The sequence below is a fragment of the Triticum urartu genome, chromosome 5, assembly GCF_003073215.2.
Source record: "Triticum urartu cultivar G1812 chromosome 5, Tu2.1, whole genome shotgun sequence".
NCBI classification, from domain to species: domain Eukaryota; kingdom Viridiplantae; phylum Streptophyta; class Magnoliopsida; order Poales; family Poaceae; genus Triticum; species Triticum urartu.
Window position 1 is genome coordinate 168,200,969 of NC_053026.1, and position 14,778 is coordinate 168,215,746.

Here is a 14,778-nt window from a genome sequence, read left to right on the forward strand (position 1 = left end):
TATTTATGATAATTTACATCGCATTTGATTATTTATTCGAATACACCTATTTACTGGGCTAGGTGAAAAATAATAGTGCGTACATGCAACCCCTTTATCATTTCATATAATTTACAAGCCATTTGATTTTAGTAGAAATGGACCCATTTTCTGGGATGGGTGAAAAAACAATGATGGTATGGACTGAACATTTCATATTAAAAATAATATTGAGATAGGTATATTATTAAAAAAAATTAAGTTGGGCTTTATCTTATTATATAAAAAATGAACCGAGCTATGCATTTTATTAAAAGAAACATCGGCTAGGCTTCGCTTATTTTAGGATCTTGGGTACAACAGTCAGCCCAGTTGCATTGCTGATATTCAACAAAAAAGGCGTCTGTAGTACAATACAACTTTACATGGCTACTTAGCCCATATTCAACGATGCCTAAAAAGGCCCAAACAAGGCTTCTGTACAATTTTTTGAAGTCACTGAGCTCAATTAATAACTTCATAAAAAAGTTAGAATACAGTGGAACCAAATTAAAAGCTATCATGAGTGAAGAAATAATTCGACGGTCCCACTTGTGTGTCTCTCTCTGTGTGTGTGAGAGAGAGACCCATCGTTCGATGCTTGTAAATACATCTTTCAGCCATATGCATTGCTGATACTCAGTAAAAACTTATATAATTGACACAATCATATAGAACATCATAGCACACTGAACTTGCATACAAAAATTTCACGCAGGCGACACAATCAGGGTGGGAGCAGTGGATCGCTATAGGTAGGGCTATGTTGAAACCAACAAACTCGTACATAACCATTCATCGTCTTTATCAATGATGAGGAAATATCTTAAATGTTGTGCAAAGAAAACAGACAGACAACACAATAAGTTCTGCTAGCACATTAAGTTGACGTACACCTCTTTCTAAAATAAGTTCAGGTAGAAAAATAGAACATGTCACAATCAAATGTACTGGCACATTAGTGCTTCACACCGATAGCTCGGGTTTAACTAGTATGTGAGAAGATTCAGTTGTTACCTCAAATTAGAGCACATCCAGGCAGCCAGCCCTACCTCTTCTCCCAAAGAAACAATGGTCTCATCCACGTGACGGAGTAGGCCCTGTGCCATCCATTGTTCCGAGAAACACAGGGAAAGTCTGATGTTGACTCCTGCAATGGACGTCATCGACGGACCCTAGCACCAGCGGTGGCATGACTTCAATTGACGGATTGACCACTTCTTTGGCATGCTCGAACACTCGATACAGGTACATCCTCCGCGGCGACCTTGGTGACAACGAATAGTACAACCCCGGTTCCTGCACCGGTATCTCAACACCAATCACCTTCGGTATGGTGGACGGCTTCCTCATCCATGCCATAACCGTCATAGCCCAGCTGCCTTGAGGAACAAACATACATATGAGCTCACCTCCTAGGTCATTGATAAGCTCATTCATGGACTCGCTGTTCCAAGCATGTCGAGGCATGCCGTGGAAGGTAAGCTTTGTTAAAAACTCAACCTCAGAGGGCACCCAGCCCCATCCTGGGTGCCACCGATCAAAGCTCACCAGCGCGCCATCGTAGAACAAACGCTGGGAAGATTCAAACATACGACTGTAGTCGAAAGTTGTCCGGAACCTAACAAAGAAATCAGCCGGTGGCGGACAGACTTTGACGAGCAAGTCACTTATTTGGATGCTATGCACAATGCTAAGAGCTTTGAAAAGGTCGTCCGGCGAGACAGGAGGCCGGTCGCCGTTGATGGTTACTATCAGCACTTTGCCGACAAACTGGTCGTCAAGCGCCGTCATGCCACTGTTCAGCGACAACACACAACACCTGAAGGCAGGATGGACCTCAGGATCTCTGACTCGGAGATCTGCGTTGACCGACGACATGATAGTGCGCTTGAGTACAGGGAGTACAGGAGGGGGATTTGGGGGAAGTGCAGTAGGAATCGAGATTCCAGAGGTGGGGGAGGGGCAGGAGATTGGGGATGAAAAGGTAGCATGAATTTCGAACATGCGCCAATATGCTCTTAGCGTGCAAGTGCACGAAAACACCGGTGGTGCCCACATGTTGGCCTAAGAGTCCATTTTCTTTCTTTTTTGAGTGCCCGACCTGAGAGTCATAATTGACCTATTTGGCATTGCGTTACTACTCGGCCCATATTCAACGACACCTCACTGGCCCAAACAAGTGTACATAATTGAAAAGACAGTAAGCTCAAATTATAGCTTTAAAAAAGGAGACATACTCTGAACACTAGAGAATGGTGATGACCTCATTTAGCCCACCAGCAGTTCGAGACAATAAACAGTTCGAAACAACAATATATACAACATTCAAACACTGACTAGTGACTAGTACTGACATAAACATCAAGACATGATAGTTCATAAGAAGTCTTGCTACACCACCAGAACGCACCGATGCAGCGCTCAGACTCTCATGATCCATACTAGAATGGCATTCTAAATAGACGTAACTATTACATAGTAAGAGTGACATAGATGAGGATGACCAAATGACAAGGAATATGCATAACAAAAGAGAGAAATACCCATCCAGAACAAGAAGCAAAGACAACAAGTCATTCTAAGAGGGACGATCCAACCCCATCATAATTTGGAACCCCGCTTCAGCCACCAATGATTTGGATACACCAGAACTCCACCGTTTCGACGCAACAACCCAATTACCTATCAACCTGCAGGCTTGAACCACATCATTGCCCGTCGGACTTGAGACATCCAAGGATCAAAGTTAAACCATATGCCTTTGTCATTCTCACCTTCTTTTAGCTGCAGGTTGTATCATTGACAATCAGGGGAGTATGCTCCCGAAGTCCTAGGGCACACCGTCTAGACACAGTTTCCCCTAGCAAACTGAGCCTCTCTGCCATCAAGGTCCTTGCCAATGGTGATCTCCTGGTTAATCGTATAATTGAGTCTGAGAAATAGGGAGTGTGAACAAAGGTTGTTTACCCGCCTCCAAATCAAAAATCCTAAAGGCCCCAGCAAGCTGGTATCCTACTCATAGACGTAAAAACCACTGTCCGGATACTTGCGTATTTCACGGTGCTTGTACACAGTGGGTTTTTGCAATATAATTTTTCCGGCTCATGTGTGCGAATGATCATCAGTCTTTTGCGTCGTCTGGTTGAGCGAGGAACTAGTTGTGCTTCCCTGTTTTTGGCAAAGGTGGTGTGATTACAAAGGTCCATAACTGTAGGGACACTACATCATATCAAAAAGGACGGGCATTGTAATGTAAGATCAGTGTTGTTAAGAGTATGAGTAGGATAATGCAAGAAACAACATTGATCTATCCTTGTTGGAACTGAGAGGAAAATACATGGAAATGTATACTGGGTTCAAAAATACAGAAGTGCCATGCATGGTTATACTCATGTTATCTCTCAATCGATTCTTCACAGAAAACTACCATGTCATGCATGTTATGTAATCATGTTCTGTCTTCACAAACAAATTCTTCAACGAAACTAACAAACCATGCATTGTTATATACTCATGTTCTGTGGGAAATTTTTTTGTGAGGATATTATTCTAGCCATTGATTGTTGAAGGGCGAATATAGGTATGTACACATAGTAAAGCATTACAACATTTTAGTACTTCCAAATATAGAGTTCTCCATATGCACATTTACTTCCCTAATGTATGGTTAGATGAAACCAACAGTGTGATGCATGTTTCTACATCATGAAAATGAGGAAACTAATGTGGCTATTGATACACACTCATATTTAGTAGTATATGTATTACTATAAAGTAAGAAGAATATCCATATCTTCCTAACCATTTGATTATTCAATGGTACAAATTGGTTGTGATGACATGGTCACAATCACATGAATTAACTCATTCCAAATATAGCTGTTTTATGGTGACTCTAATACATTGCCATAGTTCTACTCAAATTCTGCTCAAACAAGGATATGGAAATCATGAAAAAAGTTCAAACAGTGTCATGGCGTTATCATTAAAATCAGACGAAAACAACTTACACGCGTCGTCCCAGCAATACGTGGTGCCATCTGCTTTGTTGATCGCGTAGATGATGCCATTGTGTTCAATAACACCACCGAAGTGTGTATCAGCTTTGACGATCCACTGCGAGGTGACTCGTCTCCAGCTAAAGAAGGCACCGGCGGAAAGATAGGCGAGTCCATGGTCAAACAAGGCAATTAGCTTGAAGTCTGCCTAATCCGCATATCGTGTGGGCACTTGGCACATTACAATCTTCTGCAAAACAAGTTCCATCCAACTGATGTGGTAATATAGATGACCTGGACCACGACGGTAAAACCTTACATAATCCAACCAAGGAAGGATAATCTCATGGGAGGTGTGGAAGTTCATCAGCACCAACTTTTTCCCGTCTTCTGTGAGGACGGCCATCCAGTGGGAGTTCATGCGGACCCAGTACATACCTGCCAATAAGTTTTGGGCAATGGTGATCGGATTGAAGTCGAGGGGCAAGATGTACGACGACCCACTACATACCTAGAAAGAAGTTTCGGCTAATGGAGGTCGGATTGAAGTTGAGGGGTGTCGGGGATATACCCCGCAGTGTATCCCGGCCGGATATATGACCCGGTCAGACTTGGAGACTCACGAGTGACCTGCCCTGACGCGGTGACTGACTGGTGAACTGCTTGAGACTGGAAACTCACTGGTGACCCGAAGGGAGAGTTAGATGAATAACAAGGCCCATGGCCCAGAAGGCGGCTTATGAGAAGACTGGCTCAAGGTGCGTGTCTGGTGGGCCGGCTTAAGAGAAAGGCATAAGGAGTTTTCCCTTACAAAGGAAGCAAGACTAGGACTCGACTTGTAATAGAATTGTCCTAGTCCTACTAGGACTCCACATGTAACCCGCCCCTTCAACTTATATTAGGAGGGGCAGGGCACCCCAAGAGGGACAAGTTTCACAAGTTAGGGTTAGAGAAACAAGTCTATATCTCTCAAGATAGAGCACCCTTGTAATCATGTTTATTATCATCAATGTCAATGAAGCAGGATGTAGGCTTTTAGCTCCACCGTGAGGGGCCGAACCTGGGTAAAAACCTCACATCTCTCAATTCCGACCAACCCCTTCAAGCTACTACATAGATGCGTTGGCCTCACGACTAAGTCCTGACACGAAGGATATCTGCCATGACAATTCCACGACAGTTGGCGCCTATAGTGGGGCTGGCGCACGGTGGTGATGAGTTATTGGAGGCATCTTTTTCAGGATCGAGAGAGAAATTAGGGTTGTGCGTGAACGTGAGCCGATGAGCCATCGTATCCAGAGACGAGTCGATATTTGTATTAACGGCTGCCCTGCAAACTAAGGCGAAGATCTGCTTTGGCGAAGTCGCCAATATTTGTATATCCACTAGATGAACAAAACATCATTACATGAGCGGTTCTGGAGAAAATTGGATTTGATCATTGTTTTAGCGACACGGGAACACCAGAGGCATTGAAAGGAGCAAACAACGGCGACTCCATCACTGATTCCAGCCAGCTCACGATTCCAATCATTCCACACCAAAGTTCACTAGATATTTCGCTGCTAGCCAAGTCAATCGATTACACTGGCCGGCTTTCGTATGTCCGTATGTCAAGTTAGAGTGCAACTTGGTTTTGCAATGTTCAAGGAATAGTCTAAAAGCAAGAGCCCATCCCTGGTAGAAATCAAAAGAAGAAAAATAGCATGATTTGCCTTACGTGAACATAGATGATTCCAACACCTGATCGGATTGACAAGTCAACACCAAGCTTGGACGAGGCCACGGATTTAGGCTCTCGGCTTCCGTTTTCATCTGTGAGCCACCATCGCCGAGCGCGTCCCTGACTGCCGCCCATCCGCATGGCCCTGCTGGACCGGCACCCCTTGAACTCGCAGCCGCCCCGGCTCGCGCCTCTGCTCTACTCCGCGTGCTACCGCCACGTTAAGCCACCCTGGCTGCAGCACTGCTTCACCGCGAGTTGTTGCTCCCGCCGGATTCCATCTCTAAACCACCGGCCTCATTTTTTCTACAAGAGCCACCGTGGCCCCTGCCAGAGTAGGCCTCGGGCCACCCCCGCCTATGAACTGCTGCCTCCACCGGCGTCGCTTCTGCAGCTGCACCAAGCCGCCTGCGCCACTCCCGCCGGGTTGGCTTCCGGTTCACCGTGTCAGCGCCGTCCCTGCTATTGGGCTATGCGTCAAAATTGCTACTGCTCATCACCGTCAAAGCCGCCAGGTCACCTTTCTAGGGCATCACCGCGGCAGCCACCGTGGCCTTACTCCTTTGCTCTGGCTATTCCGAGCCATTTCCGTCTTGTGCTGAGCCGACCACCAACGCCACTTCGCCAAATCGCCATTTAAACCACCGTCTCCACTCAATCTCGGTTGAGCCGCCACGACGTTGAGTCACTGTCGGTGTCAAAACCGGCGGATCTCGGGTAGGGGGTCCCGAACTATGCGTCTAAGGCGGATGGTAACAGGAGGCAGGGGACACGATGTTTTACCCAGGTTCGGGCCCTCTTGATGGAGGTAAAACCCTACGTCCTGCTTGATTAATATTGATGATATGGGTAGTACAAGAGTAGATCTACCACGAGATCAGAGAGGCTAAACCCTAGAAGCTAGCCTATGGTATGATTGTCTATTGTCCTACGGACTAAAAACCTCCGGTTTATATAGACACCGGAGAGGTTTAGGGTTACACAAGGTCGGTTACAAAGGAGGAGATACACATATCTGTATTGCCTAGCTTGCCTTTCACGCCAAGTAGAGTCCCATCCAGACACGAGACGAAGTCTTCAATCTTGTATCTCCATAGTCTAACAGTCCGACCAATGGATATAGTCCTGCTGTCCGGAGACCCCCTAATCCAGGAATCCCTCAGTAGCCCCTGAACCAGGCTTTCAATGACGATGAGTCCGGTGCGCAATATTGTCTTCGGCATTGCAAGGCGGGTTCCTCCTCCGAATGCACCACGAAAGAATTTGAATACAAGGATAGTGTCCGACCCTGCAAAATAAGTTCCACATACCACCGTAGAGAGAATAATATTTCCACAAATCCAATTTGCTGACTTGTTTTGGCAACACGACATTATGTCACGGCTCGGGGATTATTCGAACAGTTTCCTTTAACTAGCCCCGCACATAACGCGAGGTAGTTTTTTGACACGTCTTGTCAAAGCATAGATCGTGTCCCCTTATCATGGGATTCTCATCAATATGGGTGTGGGTAACCCAACCGCGCCATCAATTACGGCGCTTGGGGGATAAGCGAGTTTTACCAGGCTAGTGGGGACGCATAGTTTCGTCCGCCCATATAAAGGGATAAGGATTTACCTTTTCATCCATGCCTTCTTCCTCCTTTGCTCATCCATTTTCGCACACTCGAGCTCTAGCGCCCAAGTTCGCATTTCCCACCTCGACCTTCTCCAACCATGTCCAGAGCGGGAGGCAGGTGGATGGTCTCCTCCATCTCGGAGGGACACATCAAGAAGCTGAGGAGAGCCGGATACCTGCCCGACGACATCGCGCACCGGCTCCCAGAAGAGGGGCAGCTCATCCCCACCCCCAGGCCCCATGAGAGGGTAGTGTTCCTTACCCATTTCCTCCGTGGATTGGGATTCCCTCTCCACCCATTCGTCCGGGGGATCATATCCTACTATGGACTGGATTTCCACGATCTGGCCCCGAACTTCATCCTCAACATCTCGGCGTTTATCGTCGTGTGCGAGGCCTTCCTCCGCATCAAGCCCCACTTCATCTTATGGCTGAAGACTTTCAATGTCAAGCCGAAGGTAGTAAGTGGCCTCCATGTAGAGTGTGGAGGCGCCATGGTGGGCAAGATGCCCAACGTCACATGGCTCGAGGGCTCCTTCATGGAGACCATAAAGGGGTGGCAATCGGGGTGGTTCTACATCACCGAGCCCCGTGACCCTAAATGGGCAGCGGCCCCCGAGTTCCGATCTGGCATCCCCACGTGGCTCACCTCCTGGCAAGAGAAGGGCCTGTCCTGGGGTAGTTCGGGAGAGCTGACCGGACTCCAAACATGTATTCAAAACATGGTGAACAAGAAGCTCAAACTCGTCAACGTAGTCCAGGTCATGCTCATCCGCCGGATCCTCTCATGCCAACAACGGGCTTTCAATTTGTGGGAGTTCGACCCGGCCCAACACTGAACTCTGAACAGGCTCTTCGACACAACTCACGAAGATGCCTGGAAGGTGCTATTCAAGAGCGCCGAGGTTCCCCCTCCCACTACGGAGGACCGCGGATTCTGCGCGAAGTGCCAAGCCAGCGTGGTAAGCTGTTTTACCTCTCACAGGATACTTTCTTTCCATAGTTTGACTCTATGCGGGATCTAAGCTCCCGTACCTTTGACAGGACTGGCAGGAGACGGCCGGACAGATCGACTGTCCGGCTCCTTTGCCCGAAGGCCCAGCAGATGCTCTCCTGGCGAAGATGCTGACTCCGGCTCCTTACATGGTGTCGGAGAAGACCAAGAAGGCCAAGGGAACCTGAAAGAGTTCCCGACGCCAGGCGTCATCGGACTCACCGTCCGAGGACTCTACGGCGCACTCCTTCCCCGAAGACGAGGAGGCAGAAGGAGATGCTCCCCCTCCAAATGAGGGAGAGAAGAAAAGGAAGGCCGCCCCAACTGGGGAGGCCGAAGGGTCCAAGAAGGGAAGTACTTTCCTTCCGGACAGTTCTACCACCGCCGCTGACGGCGAAGACGAGTGGCTGCCCAGGGCCAAGCCCCTGGGGAAGTCGTAAGTATTCGGATACCAGAGTAACTCATGGCATTCCTTTGTCGCACTGCTTCACCTAACGCCGAATATTATTACGTAGGCCGCCATGAGCCCGTATCGACGTATCGTCGGACGGCTCCCTGGGCTCGTCGGATATGGATAGCGATCCAGTTCCGACCGCCACCTCCCCTCACCCTGCGGACGACGCCGAGGTATTGTCTCAAGAGGCACCGGGTCGAGGGGAGACAGTCCCGGAGGCGCCTCAAGGCGGCCTTCCGGACTCCGGGAGCAGAGGGGACAAGGCCCCTGAGGGCTCCGAATTCGGCCCTCAACCGAACACCGCGCCGGAACCTCCAGTGGTTCCGGACTCGGGCAGGTGGCCTCCTTCCAAGAGGAGCAGGACGCCTGTACCGGTGACCTTTGTCCATCTAGAGGCGCCGGACAATCTGCTGGAAGCGCTTCGCAGTGCTTCCATCTACGAGGAGCACCATACTATTATGAGTGCGGTGGTCCAGAAGGTTCAGTCCGCCAAGAGCGGACTGACTGAAGCCTATGCCAGCCTTCTAACAAGCTTTGAGGTAAGTGTTGAAAATATAGGAAAAATATTACCGCATAGACAGTAGCCCCTGATGCTCTGTTCGGTGTTCACAAAGAAAAGCCGAACAGGGGATCAAACAATATCACAGGAGTCTAATATAAGTATGTCAATATGCATATGCAGGCTTCGCTGCTGGCATCTGCCGGACTGACTGCGGAGGTCGCCGTACTGAAGCAGGACCTTAAAGGGTCCCAGGACGAGCTCGGCCTTGCCAAGAGGCAGCTCGAGGAGAACAAATGTAAGTAATACCTTGTCTATGGATATGTATAGAAAGAATGTGATTGCAAAATGATAGGATCATCATGAATTATCCAGGGGCCACAGCCGAAGTGGCGACCCTAAAGCAAGCGTTCTCTAAGGCCGAAAACAAAGCAGCCAAGGAGCGCACCGAGCGAGAAAAGCAGGAGGCGCGGGTGGGCGAGGTGCAACAAGAGCTCCAAGCTCTTGTGACGAAGCACGAGGCGTTGGAGCTTGACTCAAAGACGTGGGTGTCTGAGCTTGCTGCGGCCCTTGAGAGCGCGAAGAATGCCAAGGCCGAAGCCCAAAGGGCCCTCCAGGAGATTGATGCAATGAAGAAGATAGCGGCGGGTAAGGCATTCTATATGCAAAGCAAGCATGTGAAAGTAAATTACCTGTTACTTACCCGAATCCGAAGCTTTCCAGGAGCATTCGTAGATTTGCCCCGCAACGTGTCCGATGCCGCACAATTTTACCAGGCCGAGGATGGAAGCTCAACAGAGAAGTTGTTCTGTTCTCAGTATACTGGGACCGAACACCCGGTGCTAATGAGCGACCAGCTAAAGCAGCTGGTCGAGCTACACAAGGCGGCCGAACAGGCCATGAAGGGCTTTATAGTCCGGATGTGGCCTGGCGACACCCTTCCGAACAGCTACTTTGGCCTGGTGAGGCGGCTTGTGGATGCCTGCCCGCGGCTGGAGGTCGTCAAGCGATCCGTCTGCATTGAAGGTGCACGCCGGGCTTTCGCCGTGTGAAGTTGCAATGGGTCAAGCTAGATGCCATGAAGTTGATCAAATAAGGGCCACCGGAGGGCAAGGAGCATCGCCACCCCGAGATGTACTACGAGGGTGTTCTAAAGGGTGCCCGTCTCGTAGCGGACGAGTGCATGAAAGATGTAATATTTGAGTGAAACTTGCTCGTGTGATCCTGTATTTATGAAAACTTTTTCATATGCGCTATGCAACGCTTGTTTGAATTTAAAATATTACCTTCTGTTTGGCTGTTTATCCAATCTGAGAGATGGCTAGTCCTCGGCTTCTGCCCCCATGCCGCGAGTGCTGGGGTGTTCGGGATAAACCTGAGCACTCTTGTTCCCATTTTTGGGTCCTTCGAGGGAGGTGCTCAGCACAACGAACAAGGCAACCGGACTAATAATGCTTTATCGCTCTCACTTAGCCATAGAATTCTATAATTTTAAATTTCGGTGAAGCCCCTGGTATTCGAAAGGCCGAATTCGGGGCGGGATACACGCCTTTAAGCCGGACAGGGCCGGCCCCTCGCTCTAAGCGGCATAAGTCTTTAGGGACTCGAAACCTCGCCGAACAGCGACCAGTCTCTTGCCTTATCATGACAGTCAGTTTTAGCTTTCTCTACTGAGGTTCTTAGCCCAGCAGAACCAGGGCACAATCGCAGTAGTTCTCCTAGCGCTGCCTTAGTCGATAGAGCGGACCGTAAGGTACCAAAACATAGGAGCCGGGCAAACCCAACATTTGACCAAAGACATGATTCGAAGCTGATGCATATAATGCTATAAGTTCGGGGTGCCGCACTTGTGAAAGTGTTCGGACTTCTCACACCATTTTGTGGGGTATGTAAGCCCCTGGTGTATTAGCCGTACCAAAGTGTACGGTTGCAAGGCATCATTAATGAACACATATATATATAAAACAAGAATGCAATAATAGTCGTAATGTTATGCATTGTTTATTCAAAAAGGTGCATTAAAGCAGAATGATACAGATAGTGCGATAAGAAAAAAGTAGGACTATGTCCCTTCCAAGGGCAAGCTGAGGAATAGTATTAAAGCAAGTATTTCACTCGTTATCGTAATCCACCTGGGAATTCCGTGGTGTAACGTAGCTTTCTGCCTCCTTGGTTGCTGCATCATGTGTTCGGCAATCATGCTGCCGGAAAGGGTGTCCAGAGATTAAAGTCCTGAAAAAGAGAAAAATAACAAAGCGGGAAGCCCCTAGTGCGGTTTAAGCCGCGTCTTGGGGCGTGCCATAGTTGTGCCCCCCCTCCCCACCTGTGCCCATGGTATTCTTAATGCGTAATTATGTACGCGTGGCACGGATTTCGCTGTTTGGCTGGGACTTGGGTGGGGGCCGCATTGCTACGCGAGCTCAGATCGTGCCATGCGGTCTAGTTGCCGATTACTCCAAGCGCGCTTGAAGGTGTCCGGGTCTTGAAACGCCAAACTGGTGGATTGCCTTGAGAGGCTGCTTTGCGCTTCTGCTGCGAGGGCTGCAGTGTGCTCCTCCGTTCGGAGAGAGCGCTCTATGTTTCCATTAACTGTAATGACCCCACGAGGTCCTGGCATCTTGAGCTTGAGGTATGCATAATGCGGTACCACATTGAATCTCGCAAATGCGGTTCGCTCGAGCAGTGCATGATAACCACTGCGGAATGGGACTATATCGAAGATTAATTCTTCGCTTCGGAAGTTATCCGGTGATCCGAAGACCACTTCCAGCGTAATTAAGCCTGTGCAATGGGCCTCTACGCTAAGGCCTTTAAAGGTCGTTTTTGTGGGTTTGATCCTTGAGGGGTCTATACCCATTTTGCGCACTGTGTCCTGATAAAGCAGGTTCAGGCTGCTGCCGCCATTCATAAGGACTCGAGTGAGGTGAAATCTGTCCATGATTGGATCTAGGACCAGTGCGGCGAATCCGCCATGAAGGATACTAGTGGGGTGGTCCCTGCGATCGAAGGTGATCGGATAGGAGGACCATGGGTTGAACTTTGGGCGACTGGCTCCAACGCATATACGTCCCTGAGCGCACGCTTCCACTCCCTCTTGGGGATGTAGGTTGCGTATATCATGTTCACCGTCCGCACTTGTGGGGGGAACCTCTTCTGTCCTCCGGTGTTCGGCTGCCGGGGCTCTTCCTCGTCATTGCTATGTGGCCCCTTATCTTTGTCTTTGGCAATTAACTTGCTGGCCTGCTTGAACACCCAACAATCCCTGTTGGTGTGGTTGGCTGGCTTGTCGGGGGTGCCGTGTATTTGACACGAGTGATCGAGTATACGGTCCAAACTGGATGGGCCCGGAGTGCTTCTTTTGAATGGCTTTTTCCGCTGACCGGGTTTAGATCCTTTGAATCCGGCATTGACTATCGTATCTTCAGTATTATCGCTATTAATGCGGCGCTTATGTTTGTTGCGACGTGACCTGCTATTGTCGTCCTTGGTATCCGAAGTACCATGGTTCTTTGACCTATTGTTACTACGAGCCAGCTAGCTGTCTTCTCCCGCACAAAAGCGGGTCATGAGTGTCGTGAGGGCTGCCATAGATTTTGGCTTTTCCTGACCAAGGTGCCGGGCTAGCCACTCGTCGCGGATGTTGTGTTTGAAAGCTGCTAGGGCATCTGCATCCGGACAGTCGACGATTTGATTTTTATTTGTTAGGAATCGGGTCCAGAATTGCCTGGCCGATTCTTCTGACTACTGAATTATGTGGCTCAAGTCATCGGCATCTGGTGGTCGCACATAAGTGCCCTAAAATTTGTCAAGGAATGCGGCTTCCAGATCTTCCCAACAGCTAATGGACTCTGCTGGCAAGCTGTTTAGCCAATGCCGCGCTGGTCCTTTGAGCTTTAGTGGGAGGTATTTGATGGCATGTAAGTCATCACCGCGGGCCATGTGGATGTGGAGGAGGAAATCCTCGATCCATACCGCAGGATCTGTTGTGCCGTCGTATGATTCAATATTTACAGGTTTGAAACCTTCTGGGATTTGATGATCCATTACTTCATCTGTGAAGCATAAGGGGTGTGTGGCGCCTCTGTATTGAGCTATATCGCGACGTAGCTCGAATGGGTCTTGCCCGCTGAGTTCGGCCCGGCCGGATTTACTTCTACTGTATCCAGCGTGACGTTTATCATCTCTCATAGTGGCGTGCCCTCGTGATCCGTAGATCGGTCTTGCATGTTTTTCTTTGTCCTCCAATACGTCTCGTAGGTCTGGCGTGTTTCCCCATGCTTTTTTATTTGAATGGCGTCGGGGTGCAGGCTGAGCTTTTGGCTAGAATCCCTCTCTGTAACGGCCACGAGGTGGACGATCAGCCGCGTCATACGCTTCTTCCTCCAGTCGAGGTAGCAACCTGCATTTTGGGTAACTCTTTGAGGGGCGCTCGAGTTTATATTCCTCGGCCGCAAGGACTTCAGTCCATCTGTCAGCTAGCAGATCTTGATCAGCTTGAAGCTGCTGCTTTTTCTTAAGGCTATTTGCCATGGCCATAAGCTGGCACTTGAAGCTCTCTTGTTCGATGGGATCCTCTGGCACGGCGAATTCGTCATCGCCGAGGCTTGCCTCATCTTCGGAGGGGGGCATGTAATTATCATCCTCCGCCTCTCCATCTGCCGCTCTCTCAGGAGGGCTAGCTCCTCCATCCTCCTGCTCTAAATCTTGTTGGAGAGGGTTGTTGTTGTCTTCGGCACTATCCGGAGTGTTATTACCTCCTGTGCCAGTATCACCACTTTTGCTTTGGCGGGACTTAGAGCGGCGCCGTTGACGTCGGCGCTTGGGTTGCTTCTTGGAGGGGTCATCCTCCGCTGTCTCGTCGCCATTGCCTTCTTTGGGTGTATCTACCATGTATATATCATATGATGAGGTGGCTGTCCAGTGCCCTGTGGGCAGTGGTTCCTCTTTGTCTCCCGCATCGTCGTCCATACCGTTGATATCTTCGGAGCCGAAGTCGAGCATGTCGGTTAAGTCATCGACACTGGCTACTAAGTGGGTGGTGGGTGGGCCGCGAATTTCTTCGTCGTCCGCATCCCAGTCCTGCCGGACATAGTTCGGCCAGGATCCTCCTGACAAGGAGAGAGACCTTAGTGAGTTCAGTATATCGCCGAAGGGCGAGTGCTGAAAGATATCCGCGGAGGTAAACTCCATGATCGGCGCCCAGCCATATTCGATAGGAACGGGCGTAGGCGGTTCGGAGTCCGTGGCCGGAGAAGGATCCGACAGTTTAACAACACGGCTCTCGTGCAAGGTAAGGTCGATGTTCGGCTCGATCGCCGCTGAGGGTAAGGCCTCCGTGGCGGGGTCCATCCACCCGTCCATGGACGGCGCAAGTGGCTCCGGATTGAGGGTCGGAGCGGCTGCCGATGCGATCTCCTTAACACTGCCTGATGGTAGATCTAAATCGTACTCATCGTGACCGCCTGACGCACA